A 16,310-nucleotide genomic window follows, 5' to 3' on the forward strand; every position below is an offset into this window, starting at 1 on the left:
ACCACTGAGCCACCCAGGGATCCCAATAACCTAGGTTTAGAGAGGTTAAATGATCTATCCAAGATCACAAAGCCAGTCTGGTAGGAGCTGGATTTCAAACCCACATCGGGGTAACTCCATGGTTGCTCCCCTTAAGAGCTACTCTTGCCTGCCTCCCTTTGCAGTGAGGAATAATAAGGAAGAGCCTGTGCAAACCCCTCAGGGGTTGGACATAATCCCAGAGGAGCTGAGCTTTCCTCCACCGTGCTGACATAAAGCATTCATTTCCCTGCTTCATCCATTCAGGAAATAGCCACTGAGCCCTACGTTATGCCAAGCCCTTTGCTCATTACATGGTATGGAAAGATGAATAAGACCACATTCCCCTTCCTGAGAGAGTCCATGTCTAAAGAGAGAGAAGAGATATGCAAAAAAACTATGATGAAATATGAGCTAAATTTGGAAAGTAAGCAAAGCTGTGGACACGGGGGAGTGGCAGGCAGTGTGAGACCCGAGGGACAGAGTTGCTGCTGGCTGGAAGACAGAGAGCAGCTGCTGTGAAGGATGTCCCCAGTGGGAAGGAGGGACCACAGCTGACTTGAGATGAAGACTGTCACCCAGGCCTCCCACCAGGCTTCCTTAAAGGACCAGGAATAAATTGAATCTGGTTGCTTAAATTGTAATCACATACCCAAGGGTTTGGGGGTCCCAGGATTCTTCAGAGTTGCTGTTGTCTCAACTCCAAACTCCTACTCTTAATATAGAGCCCCCAAGTATGGTTTGGTTGATTCTACTGGGCTGTGTCACCACAGATCCAAATCTATGATCACTTGAAATAAGACCGAGACTTCATCTGTTTAAATAATGGTTAAACACAGGGTATGATGAAAAGAAAATGAAGAATTTTACCTCCCACCTCTGAGCTGTGATTAGAAGTCTGCTCTAGGAAAATACTTTGAGACTGGCCCTTCATACACTGGTGTAGTGTTTTCAGCATCCGTGGTGACTGAATTATTTAACTTTTATATATATATATATATATATATATATATATATATATATATATATATATATATATATATAAAGGAGCTGTGAGATCATTGCTGCATTTTCTATTGAGTTAGTAGCTGACATCTAAATATACTTGGCTGGAAGACGTAGCAGCTAATGATCAATATTTTGAGGGATTAGTGGCAACTTAAAAATGCATATAGTTATTTCATTTGTTTAAATGCTTTGGGGACCTTTTATTTCTCGTACCTCTGCTATTCGTTTTTCTTTTTTCTTTTTCCCCCCTTGCTCACAAAGTTGAGTCAGCACCAGAAGCATATTCAAATTAGACTTGTCATACAGGGGGGAAAAAAACTCTGACTTTGTCAGGGTGGGTGGAGGGGAAAAAGGCAACTTTTTGTCAGTCTTTTGTATTTCAGCAGCTGGATTCATTGCTACCATGGCAACGGACCACATGATGAGGTGTATTAGATTGCTGTGTGTTGAGCACAAGGGGAAGAATGAACACAGCGTTTTATTGAAGTTAAAGGTTGCTTTGGAGTTTCTTCTGTGGAAATGTGCACGGTCAAATACTATAGCTCTCAGCATATGTAGTACTTTAGGGGAAGAATTAGGGGCATGTTGGTGCATTTCACTACAAAACCAGGTAAGGCACAACTGAATCTATGAAACTGAACTCTTCTGTTGCAGGAGCATAACTTGCTGGGTGGAATTTCCTCGGCACCCCCACCCCCAGCCCTCCATGGGCACAGGACAAATTTCTCTCCCTCCACCCCAGCTCCTTCCTGTCTGATTTCACCCTTTATTATTTGAAAGTCTAAAGCCTTGTGAATTTTTATGTCTTCGGTAGTGTGTGTGAGGGTGTCTGTGCAACTAAAACAAAGAAAACTAGAAAGAAGTAATAAGAATGCAGTGATTCGCGTCTGCAAGTAAAAGTGAGCTTCCTTGTTTTGATCTTTGAAAATGGTCTGCTGCTCTTACAGGACACCTGGTCAGCGGCATGGGTCCCGAGCGTTGGTCTCTTTGACTAAATTAAGCAGCAGGGTAAAAATCCTCCCTCGTGCTACTCGGTGTGTTTATTGTATCTGCGCATTTATTCCTCTTGCATCATATACCTGCCAGCCTCATCTCGCACGAGTAGTTGGGTTTTGGCTACGATTTTTACAACCTATTTTATTTCCATTAGTATTCTGTTCTTTCAGGCATTGTGGTTCTGTGTGCTTCAGGGGATTTAAAAATAGAAGTAAATACAATGCTAGGGTTAGTATAAAATGAACTCTTGCTTAGGGCTGGGGAGAGCCAAATGTAAACAATGCAGAGTGGTGTAGGGAAGCATCAACTCTCCAGTGCAGAAGACTCCTGTGCCTTTTCCTTGGCCTGCTAGCAGCTTGCTTCAAAAAAGAGGTAGCTTTGATATGCAGAGCAAGTTAGAGGAGAAAATTTCTTGAGTAATAACTTAATGTTGCTTCCTTCTTTGTGGAGTCTACAGATGTTTGATGGTCATCCTTTTTTTTTTTTTTTTTTTTTTTTTTTTTTTTTTTTTTTTTTTAGTCTGGGGCTCACCCAGCCAACTTCTTTCCACTTAGAACAAAGTTGTCCCTGCAGCTTTAGAGACAAAGCCCAGCTAACCCAGGAGCGGAGCCCCCACACCGTTGCTCCAGTGGATTCACTCTCCACCTGGAGTGTTTTCATCAGAGAAAGTCTTTCGAAAACATTTCCCTAGCTAAAAATCAGTTATTTGCCACTCACTGGCAGCAATTTGGATAAGAGCCAAGCAAATGATCTCAAGTTTGGTTCATATATCACTCTTTCTTCAAAAAGATAAACAGATTTTGTTAAATCCACTTAACGCTCTGTGATTTTCATTGCTGTTTCCTTAGTCTCTCTAGTTTTCATATGTCTGGGTCATCTTCTAAATTTGAGCAAGGAGTTATAATCATTTTTCAAAATAATTTTTTTGCCACGACTGCAAATAAAGGGGACTGTTTCCTTGATGACAAATGCCCAAAGCATTATAATAACACTGAACGTGAGTAAAATGCCCATGCTGTTTCTGAAATCATTCTTTCCTTTTACTCTTTGTTGTTTGGAATATAGAATAAGCTATGAGCATCAACTCTGAAACATCAAGTATTTTCACAAGCATAAGTTGTTATTAGCTAAGAATAGGAAGTTTCCAAGAAGGAATGAAAGATGGTACCTGGTAAAATATTTTATTTTATTTTTTAAAGATTTATTTATTTATTTATTTATTTATTTATGATAGACCTGGAGAGAGAGAGAGAGAGAGAGAGAGAGAGAGAGAGAGAGGCAGAGACACAGGCAGAGGGAGAAGCAGGCTCCATGCCAGGAGCCGGATGTGGGACTCGATCCCGGGACTCCAGGATCACGCCCTGGGCCAAAGGCAGGTGCCAAACCGCTGAGCCACCCAGGGATCCCCTGGTAAAATATTTTAAAGTGTGAAATTCTCAGTACTGACAATATCTGAGGTAGAAAGGTATTTATTAAAGGAAAAATAAAGGAGGGAGGGAGGGAAAGAAGGGAGAGTCAGACACAGAGAACACAAGAAAGGTGCAAAGGTAGAGAACAAACGTGTAAATGATCTCTTCTTCATTGCCAGCAGCATGGAATGGTTTGTCTCTCTGTATAAATGAAGAGAGGGAGTAGGGCAGATGAAGTGGATTTACTAAAAAGTAGTAGTATTCCACTATTCCGTGTTCAAAGTACTTAATCAGACCTAGATCCATTCTATAATTGGAATGAAAACAAATTCCTGTTGTTTCAGTGCCTATAGTTCTTATTGCTGTTGTGGGCTAAGATATCACCCAGCAGAGACGTCAGAGTGAGGTATGCGTAAAAAAACAATATGCATCCAAATTTCTGTGATCTTTATACACCTGACAGTGGGCCATATGTGTATGTCCATTTCTCAGGTCATCATAACTGAGAGGTCCATAAGATGGAAACCCCTTTTAAATTTTATTTTTTAATAATAACTATATGTTTAAGTTATACAACATGATGATTTGATACACACAGATATATAGTGAAATGATTACTACAGTCAAGCTAATTAACATATCTTTCCTCATATAGTTGCTACTTCCTGGTGTGTGATGAGAGTATTTGAAATCTACCCTCAGCACATTTCCAGTATGCAAAAAGATAGTATTATTACCTATAGTCATTATGCTATACATTAGCTGTCTACACTTGTTCATCCTACATAACTGCAAGTTTGTACATGCTGACCAACATCCTCTCATTTCCCCCACCGCCTCATGGCTGGTAACCACCATCCTACTCTCTGCTTCAATGTATTCAAATTTTCTAGATTCCACATATAAGTAAGAACATGCAGTATTTTTCTTTCTGTGTCTGGCTTATTTCATTTAGTATAAAGTCTTCTCTTCTCAGTTCATTCATGTTGTTGCAAATGGCAGGATCTCCTTTATAAATACTCCTTTGTATATATCACAATGTCTTTATCCACTCATATGTTGATGATACACCATTTCCATATCTTATTATTGTGAATAATGTTACAATGAACATGGGATTGCAGATATCTCTTCCATGTACTTATCTAAATTTCTTTGTGGTTATACTCAGAAAAGAGATTGCTTCATCATATGGTAGTTGTATTTTTAGTTTTTTGAGAAACCTCCACACTCTTTCCCATAATGGTTATATGAACATTTCTTTTCTAGTTGTTTTGATACTTACATTTTTAAGATACAAAATGATTTTTGATATGCTTGTTTTAAATTAGAAATGTTGCCAAGGTGTTTTTTTTTTTTTTTGCCAAGGTGTTTTAATGGAGTCATATTTTTGCCAATGTTTCTTTAAATCATGCTTTATTGTTCATTTTGAATGATTGATAGTGTTTCTTAACATTTTAGCTTTAATTTCTAGAGCTCCCTAACATCTCAGACAAACAGCTAATTATCTGCAAACATTTACCCCTATTAAGGAGATAGATGTTCAACAGAGTCATGATAAAGAAGAATTGTAGTGACTATTATAGCTTCTTCAATAAAATCAATGGTAACTGTTGAACCCCAAGATAATATTGCTAAAGTAAAGCTCAAACCAATAATGATGACTCAGTATCCGCTAGATATTCCATTTTTAGGTATTGCTATTTTTAAACCTATGATTTCACTAAAGTGGATTTTATTCTTGACAACCATGTGATTTTTTGCATGAAAAAAATTGGACTTTAAAAAAATATTCTTAAATGTTTCATATAAAAAAGCAATGGCATCATAATCATGATGACAATGGCAATAATGATTAATTCAGAGAATAAGATAGACTTTATTAGAAAGCTCTAAGCTCTGTATGTAGTAAAAGGCCAATGTTTTAAAAAACAAAGGAAGCAGAAATTTCTAATGGGTGGTTTTATTCTCAGATATTTACTTTCAAATGTAATTAATTCTATTAATAACATTTAGAAATCATTAACAGTAGGTGTGTCTGTTATGTTCTTATCAGAGCTTATTATAAAGGATGTTGACTTTGTTCAATAAGCAATAGAGGCTTTCATCAATAATGATTAAACTCATCAATAATTCTGCAGTGTGGAGACCAGTATCTGATATTAAAAGAGTAAACTCGTTGCTAGTAATGAACAATATGCTACATTTTTAATATCAAAAGAGGAAAAATCAACTGGTTCCACTCTCATAATGATGTTAGCCGATAAATTTTAAAGTGATATTATTATAGTAATTCCCTACTACCTGGCATGCATACTATGAAATATTCACTATTGACACTATTTGAATCTTTTAATCATCTTTTTAAATTCTAAATTGTATTTTTAATTTTTTTTTGAAAGAAAGAGATGGCATGAGCAGGGAGGGCTAGAGGGGGAAGGAAAGAGAGAATCTCAAGCAGACTCCCCAGTGTGTGTGGAGCCTGATGTGGAGCTCGATCTCATGAACCTAAGATCATGACCTGAGCCAAAATCACGAGTCGTCTACTTAACCAAGTAAGCCACCCAGGCACCCTCTTCTATTACTTGTTTTAAAACAATGTTATATATCTGAAGCCTATTGACTTGGGTTTATTTGAAGAAAATTATATTCAGAAAAATCACTTGCCTCCACCTACACTCACATGAAAGAAAATATTGTATGGATTGACAATTCCAATATATAATGTAGATCCATCAAAGTAGTACAAGAAAATACAGAACTTGAAATATAAAAGCATGCTTTCAAAGGCAGAAACAACAAAGGAATGGTTACAGGAAATGTTATTACACACCTGCATAACTCCCAGCATTATCAACATGACTCACCAGAATTGTACATTTTTTTACCAAGGATGAGCCTCCAATGATACATCATAATCACCCAAAGATCATAGTTTACCTCATGGTTCACTCGTGGCATTGTCCATTCTATGGGGTCTGGACAAATGTATAATGTTATCTATCCATTATTATAATACCACACAGAGTATTTTCACTGTCATAAAAATCCTTTGTGCTCTGCCTTTTTTCTCTCCCTTCTCCACCCTCTTTCCTGGAAACCACTGATCTTTTTATTGTCTCCATAGTTTTGCCTTTTTCCAGAATATCATATAGTTGGAATCATACATAGCCTTCTCAGATTGGCTTCCTCTACTTAGGAATATGCATTTAAGGTTCCTTCTTCACTTGTCATGTCTTGATAGCTCATTTCTTTTTTGCACTGAATAGTATTACATTGTCTTGACGTATCACAGTTTATTTCATCATTCACCTACTGAAGGATATCTTGGTTGCTTCCAGGTTTGGGCAATTATTATTAAACTGCATAATCATCCATGTGCAGGGTTTTGTGTAGACATAAGTTTTCAGCTCCTTTGAGAAATAACAAGGAATATGACTGCTGGGTCATGTGGTAAGAGTATGTTTAGTTTTGTAAGAAACTTCCACACTGTCTTCTTAACGGGTTGTACCATTTTGAATTCCCACCAGCAATGAATGACTACTCCTGTTAGTCCATACCTCACCAGTATTTGGTGGTGTTAATGTTCTGGGCTTTGAGCATTCTAATAGTTGTATAGTGGTATCGCATTGTTGTCTTGATTTGCCTTTCTCTAGTGGCATATGATATATACATCTTTTCATATGCCTATTTGCCATCTGTATATCTTTTTTGGTAAAGTGCCCATATTTTAATTGGGTTGTTTGTTTTTTTATTGTTGAGTTTAACAGTTCTTTGTATATTTTTGATAACAGTCCTTTATCTGATGTATCTTTTGAAAATTTATTCACCCAGTCTGTAGCTTGTCTTCTCATTCTCTTGATACTGTGTTTCACAGAGCAGAAGTTTTTAATTTTAATGAAGCCTAGCTTATGAATTATTTCTGTCATGGATTGTGCCTTTGGTGTTGTATTCACTAATTATTTTTAAAATACCTACAAATTAAACAAACTTCATTTTGATCCTTAGCAAATATTTTTAAAAGGGAGAAGCAGGGATGAGGAAAGGGAGATTATACCCAAAGTTAGGGAGGGTGTGGAAAATTGGAGCTCACATATGATGCTATTGAGAGTACAAATTGATACTTTTAGAGGGCGTAGGGTCAACATGACAATGTGTTTAAAAAGGGGCACCTGGGTGGCTCAGTGGTTAAGTGTCTGCCTTCAGCTCAGATGGTGATCCTGGGGTCCTAGGATCAGGTCCCGCATCAGGCTTTCCACAGGGAGCCTGCTTTTCCCTCTGCTTAGGTGTCTGCCTCTCTCTGTGTGTCTCTCATGAATAAAAAAATCTTTTAAAAATAAATAAAGGCTTTAAAATTATGTACCCAACAATTCTACTACAAGGAAAATACCCTAACAAAACAGTCAAACATATATATAAAGAGAGAGAGAGTTTTTCATTGTTGTGGTGTTCGTGTGTAAACAAGGCAGCCATTCTGAAGAAAGAAGTCTGAGAAATGGAACAAACACATCAGCTTATATTTCTGCTCTAATAGCTATAAGCTATAAGAAGTCATAGATATGGCTATATGCTTATTAAACCATTCCACTTCTCTACTCTTTAGCTAAAACATGAATAGGCAGCATGGTATAGAGAAAAGGGCCTTGGTTGGCTATAGACTCAGAATGCTGATTGCTGCTATGGACTAGCTGTATTCATATAAATATAGAAATATAAAAAATCCTTATGTTAGAGAGTAGAAAATAAAACATCTGTGGATCCCCTTACCTGCTTATTTGCATTTTTCTTAACAACTGATCTTGCAAATAAAAAGTCCCGTATCAAGTGGAAGAGGATAGGGTATATTTTTATAATTTCACTGAAAGGAAATGCCAGATGGTAAAACCTGGAATGCCTTGGCTTTGATAGAAAGACAGTAAAATATTTTGGATAGGCTATACTTCCCAATTATCATTGTTTGAAATTGGCTCAAAAGAAATTTCTGCTTACATAAAGATAAACAGAGGATAATTGGTTTTGAATGCAAACTAGCCTTTAGGTATAGTGAAGAGGGCAGAGATCTAGAGCAGTGTTGTTCTATAGAACCTTCCATGGTGGGGCCCCGGTGGGGCTCAGTTAGTTAAGCATCTGACTCTTGATATCAGTTCAAGTCATGATCTCAGTGTCATGGGATTGACCCCTAAGTCAAGCCCTGGGTTAGGCTCCCCACTCAGTAAGGAGCTTGCTTGAGGATCCTCTCTCCCTTCCCCTCTCCTTCTGCCCCTCCCTCCACACATATGCTCTCTCTCTCTCTCTCTCTCTCTCTCGCTCTCTCTCTCTCTCTCTCTCTCAAATAAATAAATAAATCTTTAAAAAAAAGACCTTCTAGGGTGCTAAATATGTTCTATGTCTGTGCTGTCCAACGGTAACTACTAATCCCCTATAGCTGTTAGACACTCAAAGTATGACTAGTGTGACTGAAGTACTATATTCCTAATTTTATTTAATGCTAAGTCATTTAAGTTAAAATAGCCATCTATGACTAGCACTGTCTTACTGGACAGTATGGCTCTAGAATTAAGCACAATAGGGATGCCTGGTTAGCTCAGTGGTTGAGTGTCTGCCTTTGGCTCAGGTCGTCATCTTCTGGTCCTGGGATTGAGTTATCCCTCTGCCTATGTTTCTGCCTCGCTCTGTGTGTCTCTCATGAATAAATACATTTTTTAAAAATCTTTTAAAAAGTAGAATTAAGCACAACAGATCGGGTCTTTTATTTAATGTGGGGATTCATTTCAACATCTCTGATGATTAAGAGTGATATAGGACAAGAAGGTTAATATTCTTTGTGAAATATCCCTTTCCTCCAAAGAAATACTTAACAGGGAGATCATTTGATTCTATGACTGTAAGTTCACGATTGTTCAGAAAAGTCTTGGTCTCAAATATTCTTTAGCCTTACTCACTTAGGAATTCTAATGGTCACTCATTTTTCATTTATCAAATAGAAGACACTTAAGTTGAATTTATGTCTCAATGTAAAAAAAAATGTACCTTGTACATTTATTCTCACATTACTACCACCCTCACAACACTTCTGACAACAGATTGTGGATTTTCCACACCAAACAATTCTAACTAACTGCCTGGAGTTTCTGTTAGATCCCACAGGTTAAAGGCTCAGTCTCACAAGACTGTCTGCCCCACTACACTCAGATGCCAGTTGTAAGTCCAGGTTATCTATCACCTGAGCTTCTAACCGATTGGCTATAAATCAGAGGTTTCCACTACCCCCTCCTCAGGTTCAGTCATTTGTTAGAATAGTTCACAGAACTCAAGGAAACACTTACCTATGGTTGCTGTTTTATTGTATAACAGAGACTCTGAAAAAAGATACCAATGAACAACCAAATGAACAGATACACAGGACAAATTTCAGAAGAGTTCTGAGTGCAGGCACTCCTGTCCCTGTAGAGTTGGGGTGCACCACTGTCCTGTCACATGGATGTGTTCCATGTGTTCCAACCCAGAGGCTCTCCAAACCTCATACTTTGGGGATTTTTATGGAGAATTCATCTGTTTGCATAGTCATTAATCATTCTCCCTAGAAGATGCAAATGGTGTTGAAAGTTCCAAGCTTCTGGTCATGGCTTGGTCTTTCTGGTGACCAGCCCCATCCCAAAGCTATCCAGGAGCACACCAAGAGTCACCCTTAGAACAAAGACACTCCAATCACCTAGAAAACTCCAAAGTATTTAGGAGCTGTGTATCAGGAGCCAGGGAGAAAGACCAAATATATTAGAACAAAAGATGCACCTAATGTTCTTATCACCTAGGAAATTATAAAGGTTTTAGGAGCTCTGTGCCAGGACCCAGGGATAGAGACAATATATATTTTCTACTATTTCACAATCAGACACTATACTTGACATTGAAAACATAATGACAGTCCAGAATCCCTAGATACAAAGTTTCCTTGGAATACAATTAGGAATCATATGATACAGACCAGATGTTACAGAGAAGGGGTGAGAAAATGGTTTATGTAGAAAAAAGCATTGGGATAAACTTTAAAAATAGTGAGCATTAAATAGGAGACTGGGGAAAAGAAGATCTGTAGAGAGGGAACAGTTGGGAAAAATCAGGGAAAGGTGAGAATCAGAAATCTCTGAAAATGTAAGCTAGTCATGAAAATGTAAAAAGAATAGAACTCAGAAAGTGTTCAGGAACAAGATCATTATCACCACCACCATCATCATCACCACCACTGTCACCACCGTCATCATTACATCATCATCTCCACCACTGCCTTCATCACTATCATCATCACATCATTGTCACCACCACCATCATCACTGCAGTTGCAGTAGCCACATGCTGGTTACTTTGCATTAGACCAAGCATTTTTCATGCATTACTTAATTCTTGCTAGAACTCTATGAAGCAAATACTACCCTAATTTATTGATGAGAAAACTGCACTGCCAATAAGTAATTGCCACACTCGGATGTCAGGCCAGAGGCAGCCCTGTTAAACCACACTCAGTTTCCACTTTTGCTGAGTATTCTCATCTCCTATGGAATTTAAACAGCTTTACCCTGAATACTCTGGGAAATCATCTGAGAAAAATCATAAGCAGCAATGTAGAAAATAGAGCTCATTTAGAAAGGTCAAAACACAGTTCCCTTTATCATTGTGGAAACAAGTCTTCTAAATCAATTTCTGATTTGAGTACATTATTATTCTCCTGCCTTTGCCCATTGAGGTGGATTTTTTTTTATCACTTGGCAGTATATCCTGGTTCATTTATGGATTGGAAGATAATAGAAGGTGTTACTTCCAGCATCGGGGCCTCCACTGTTTTCTGAGAAGTTACTTTCAATTTCTTCTAAAGTCTTATGATCAGTGTGGTTGGAAAAGAACATTGGGAAATGCAGAGTAAGGTGGAGGAGGTGAAATGTTGTCTTGACAGTAAAGAGCTGAAAGAAGGATAAGGATATTCCCCAAGGGGATCCACAGTAGTCTGGCTCTCGGGAGGACCAACCAAAGAGGATCAGGAGGGAATAGCAGAGAAGAGCAATGTACTGACCATGTGGTTCTTTCCAGTATGTTGGATGGCAGTGGAAAACCCAAACATACAAGAGGACACACAGAAGACATCATAGGAGAGTTCTATGCATTCTCTGATGTAATAAACTAGAAAAATTTTAAGTGCCAGATACTATTCCCAACATGTTTAGTTTACCATTTTTTAAAAATATTTTATTTATTCATTTGAGAGAGAGAGTGAAGAGAGAAAGCACAAGCAAAGGGAGGGACAAGGGAGAGAGAGAAGCAGACTCCTCGAAGAGCAGTGGGCCCAACACGGGGCTCGATCCCAGGACCCCAACATCATGATCTGAGTCTAAGGCAGATGCTTAACCAACTGAGCCACTTGGTTTACTCTTTTAAGTTAATGAATCCTCATTTAAAGAACAATACTTAGCCCATAGAAATCACTGAATACACATAGTTATTATCTCTGTTAATAATTACAACCCCATGAGCCTTTTATCATATATCATCTCTAGATTATGCACGAAGAAATCAGGACAGAGAAGTTAACTAATATCCACAAGGCTTACAGTTAATAAGAGCTGTAGTTAGTGGGCTTAACCACTATGCCATCTTGCCTACTCTTAATCTACGTAAAGTCTATTATATGTAAAGGGATTATATTTATAACATGCTTACAGAGTACCTGACAGGTAGTAATTCTGACATATATAATACCTGACATATGTAATAAGACTTAAAAGATGTTATATTTATATCATCCTCCACTGCTCAGAGATAGTAAGATTGTTAGGGCAGCTTTGGCTTTATTCTCACATAAGTTTGAGTAAAGCTTTGTTTATGAGCATGCCCATTATAAATTGGAGGAATCCTCTTTCTACCCAAATATTATCAATCAGTTTGACTGGCACTTGAAGTTTTCACCTCAAAGAATGTGCCTCGTAGAAGTGTTCCATATACACAACTATAAAACTCTGCCCTTTTGACAGAGAATGATTGCAGTTAATGGTCCTAATGCAAGCAAGTGAAATTCCCTTCCATGCTTGGTATTTGCATAATATGTCAATTTGTTCATTGCGGTCTGACATTTTCATAACCTAAAGGAGTGAGAGGCTGGTAGCCAGGAAAAGGAATCAGGCCAGAGCCTGGAAAGGCGTAGTCATAAGGGAATGGATTGGTAATAAAGTCCTCAAGGTCACACGGGTGGTTCCAGGCAGGCCCCAACCAGACCCTAGAACAAAGCCAGACACAAACTTAGGTTCTGATTTGTTTTCCCTTTAACATGACTTAGTTGGGGGCAGGTGGACTATCATCCTCTGTCCAGAAATCACTTAGTGGAAAAGAAGGTGGCTTGCAATCTAACTTAAGTAAGAATGTCAACAGATGCAGAATTGAAGATAATTACCGTTTTGGATACAGGCTGTGAAAGAACAGCCCTGTTTCTGGAATTCCTGGAGAGAATGGTACTGCTGTGGATGGTGCATGAGAACTGGGCAAAGGAGGTCTGAGAACACCTAAATCAGGATGGCAGAAATGAGAGGACTCTGGGAGAAGTCAGAGCACAGCAGAGAATGAGCAGGGGAAAACCTCAGGAAGGGTGACCAGCAGCTGCCTTGTCTTCTGCACCTGTCACTCCTATCCAGCTCCCTTTGTCTTTATCTATGACATCAGTGTTTTAGCCAATGATGTCACGGGGCAAGTGTGTGAGGTACTACCCCAATAAGAAGGTGAGGAAGGAGACCAGCAGACTTCCCTCCTCTCTGCTACATAGGGCAAGGCAGGCTGAGGAACGAGGTGGGAAGATCTACCTTTAGATATTTACCCTCAGCTATGCAACCCTCATCTCAGATGGCTACTTCTCCATGAGCTTAAATTTAGGCCATAGTTTCTTTGAATATTTAGGGAATATGTTGATAATGTTATGATTCACAGGGTTTCCAAAGTAATCTCTGCAAATATTATGTGTCCTTTATTATCTGGAGAAGTAATAAGCTTTTATTAACCATAATAACTAACATGTGTATGTGATTTACTGTTTGTGAAGTATTTCGGTTGCATTATATTTGAATCTCCTAATAACCTTCCAAGGGAGATGACATCATCATCTCCTTTTTAAAGATGAATGAATGAATTTCTTGGAGCTACTGAGTTAGCCAGCAAAATATAGATTTTAATTTACTGATTTACTAACACATGCTCTTCACTCAAAGTTCCTCTCACCTTCAGAAGTAAAAATCTCCTCACTGATTGCAATTTGCCTTTAAAAGACTGCTATTACAAATAAAGAGCTCTTGCATTTATTAAGATTATTCAGATTGAATCCTCTTTTTTCTTAATACTTCAAGGTACTTTATGTACACAGTAGGTATTTAATAAGTGTTAACTGCTTGGTTATTGTCTCTTTATACTCCTCAAAAATGATCATGCTGATACGAATACATTTGATTAAAAAATCATTTTGGAGTAAAGAGAATAGTCAGAAGTTGTAATTCCCAACGTGGGAAACTAATGAGAATACAAATGAGAAGCAACTCTTTTTAGTTTAAGAAAGGACTGTAACCTCCAATGTCTGAGTGGATTTAAAATCATTTAGATGGCCAAAACCAGAAGGCAACAAGGCAGATGCTTTATGCCTATGTAAAACTGATAAAAGGCAGTTCTTATGAGCCTCCAAACTAGTCTCTCCCATACTCACCCAACAACTAAACAATACACAATTTTATCTTACCAGTATAGTGTCCCATTCTATTCCTAGGTGTGTGTTTTGCCTTCGTATTACATAATCTTCTTTACAACCCTCCTTTACCCAACACTGCTCCTGGGTTTAGCTATCTTTCTTGTCTCCCAAAGATATCAAAAATACTCTTCCCCCTGGCTAATTCCCTGTGAGAACCGATGTTATGGTCTCAACAGGACAAACAAAGCCCATGGAGGAGGGGGACGGGCGGGGGTCGGGGGGTGGGAAATGCTTGTCAGCAACAGGTGTTTCCAATTTGGCTACGCGGACATTCCTTACTTCATCAAGTATTGCTTCCATTTGGGCTTCCTTCTGCTTATACTTAAAACATAAAAAAAAGCCATTTTGAGTCACAACATTTATTACCTTTGGTGTTTAAAATTGTATTAAGGGCAGCCTTGGTGGCGCAGCGGTTTAGTGCGGCCTGCAGCCCAGGGCATGATCCTGGAGACCCTGGAGATCTTGGATCGAGTCCCACGTTGGGCTTTTTGCATGGAGCCTGCTTCTCCCTCTGCCTGTGTCTCTGCCTCTCTCTCTCCCTCTGTGTCTCTATGAATAAATAAATAAAATCTTTAAAGAAAAACTGTATTAAAATAATCCTTTGGGTTTAAATGTTCTCTTCTGACAGTAATGCTAAGATCTGAGACTTGTTCAGGATTAGGGTTAGGCAAGAAGAGAATTAAGATGAAGGGCTGCTTTTCTTACCAGCTATTAAATATATTATAAAGCCGTAATTATAATTAAGTTGAACTATAATTAAAGAGGGTGTTGACATAGAGGAAACCCTGGGGTATAAACAAATACTAGCGTATGTATTAATATGTGCTAGACAAGGCAGTACATATCAATAAGGAAGATTATTATTATGCAGTAAGTCATGGGGAAGGAGAAGGTCTTGATTCATACTACAAAAGAAATTCCAACTAGATTAGATTTAAATACTTACAATAAATCAAACTATGGGAATCAGAAAAAATATAGAGGAATTTTTAAAACAGCTTTATCGAGATATAATTGGCAATCAACCACTATTGACAGTGTATGAAATAGTATGTTTTGACATAATGTGTATACCCTTTAAAACATCTCTAAATCCAAGTAGTGAGCATTTCTTTCATCCCCAGAATTTCCTCATGCCCTACGGTGATGCCACTCTCTCATACGTTCCCCATTCCCAGGCAACCACAGAACCACTATTGATTACCATAAATTACTTCGTATTTTCTAGAGTCTTCTATACAGAATCATATAGAGCATACTTATTTTGTCTAGTTTCTTTCATTCAGCATAATTATTTTCAGTTTCAGCCATGCTGTTGCACGAATCAATAATGTGTTCATTTTTATTGCTGTGTTGTTTATCCATTAATCTGTTGATGGACATCGGGGTTGTTTCCAGTGTTTGACTATTACAAATAAAGCCACTATGAACATTCATGTTAGAAGCTTTAAATATATTTTTTCTTTCCTTTTGAGTAAATACCTGGAGGATTTTTAAATGATCTGTGAAAAGAAAGGGCCATGTAAGTGTTAAAATGGGGGTCCACGTTGGAAAAAAATTCTATTTGACAGCATTAACATTTTTAACTTCTTCACATAAAAAAATGCCATTAACAAAATTCTAGGTTAAATGAGAGTCAAGGAAAATATAGAAGGGATAGCTCACAGTGATAAGAACTTGCTAGGAGCAAGGCATCAAAAACTGTGTTTGCTGTATCAGTTGTATCACTGCCTTCAACAGTCCTGAAAGGTAGATTGTTATCCCAGGTTAAGGCACTCTAGGTCTTAACCCAGGTTCTATGCTGCCTCCCTGTGTGGAAACAGGGCATATGTTACCCGCAGACGGCATGCTTGTCAGGAGAAACCCAGAGACCTAATGCAGAGAAGTATATGTGAAACATAATAGAAGCAATTAATAAAATGCATGTCTAGGCCACATATGTGAGATCATAGGTCAATAGCCTTAATATAAGGAACTTATGCAAAGCCTATAGGAAAATACTAAGAAATGAAATGAGAATGAGACGTAAATAGGTAGTTCACAACTAAGGGAAAATATATTGAAGTTTATTTTAAATCAAAGGAATTAAAACATTGCTGGAACACCTTTCA

General features: G+C 38.1%; 1 protein-coding gene across 41 annotated transcripts in view; it reads left to right on the forward strand.

Annotated features, from left to right (window-relative positions):
* DTNA (dystrobrevin alpha) overlaps nt 1-16,310 on the forward strand; it is a 365,257-nt gene that overhangs the window by 188,864 nt on the left and 160,083 nt on the right. Inside the window, exon 1 of one of the 41 annotated variants that reach the window (XM_072829212.1) lies at nt 1,497-1,636. The exons of the other annotated variants lie outside the window; for them this stretch is intronic. The gene's annotated coding sequence lies outside the window, so the exon portion shown is untranslated. Of the gene's footprint in view, nt 1-1,496; nt 1,637-16,310 lie in introns of those variants that run through there. 41 annotated transcript variants of the gene reach the window in all.

Source organism: Canis lupus, chromosome 6 (assembly GCF_048164855.1).
Source record: "Canis lupus baileyi chromosome 6, mCanLup2.hap1, whole genome shotgun sequence".
Taxonomy (NCBI): Eukaryota; Metazoa; Chordata; class Mammalia; order Carnivora; family Canidae; genus Canis; species Canis lupus.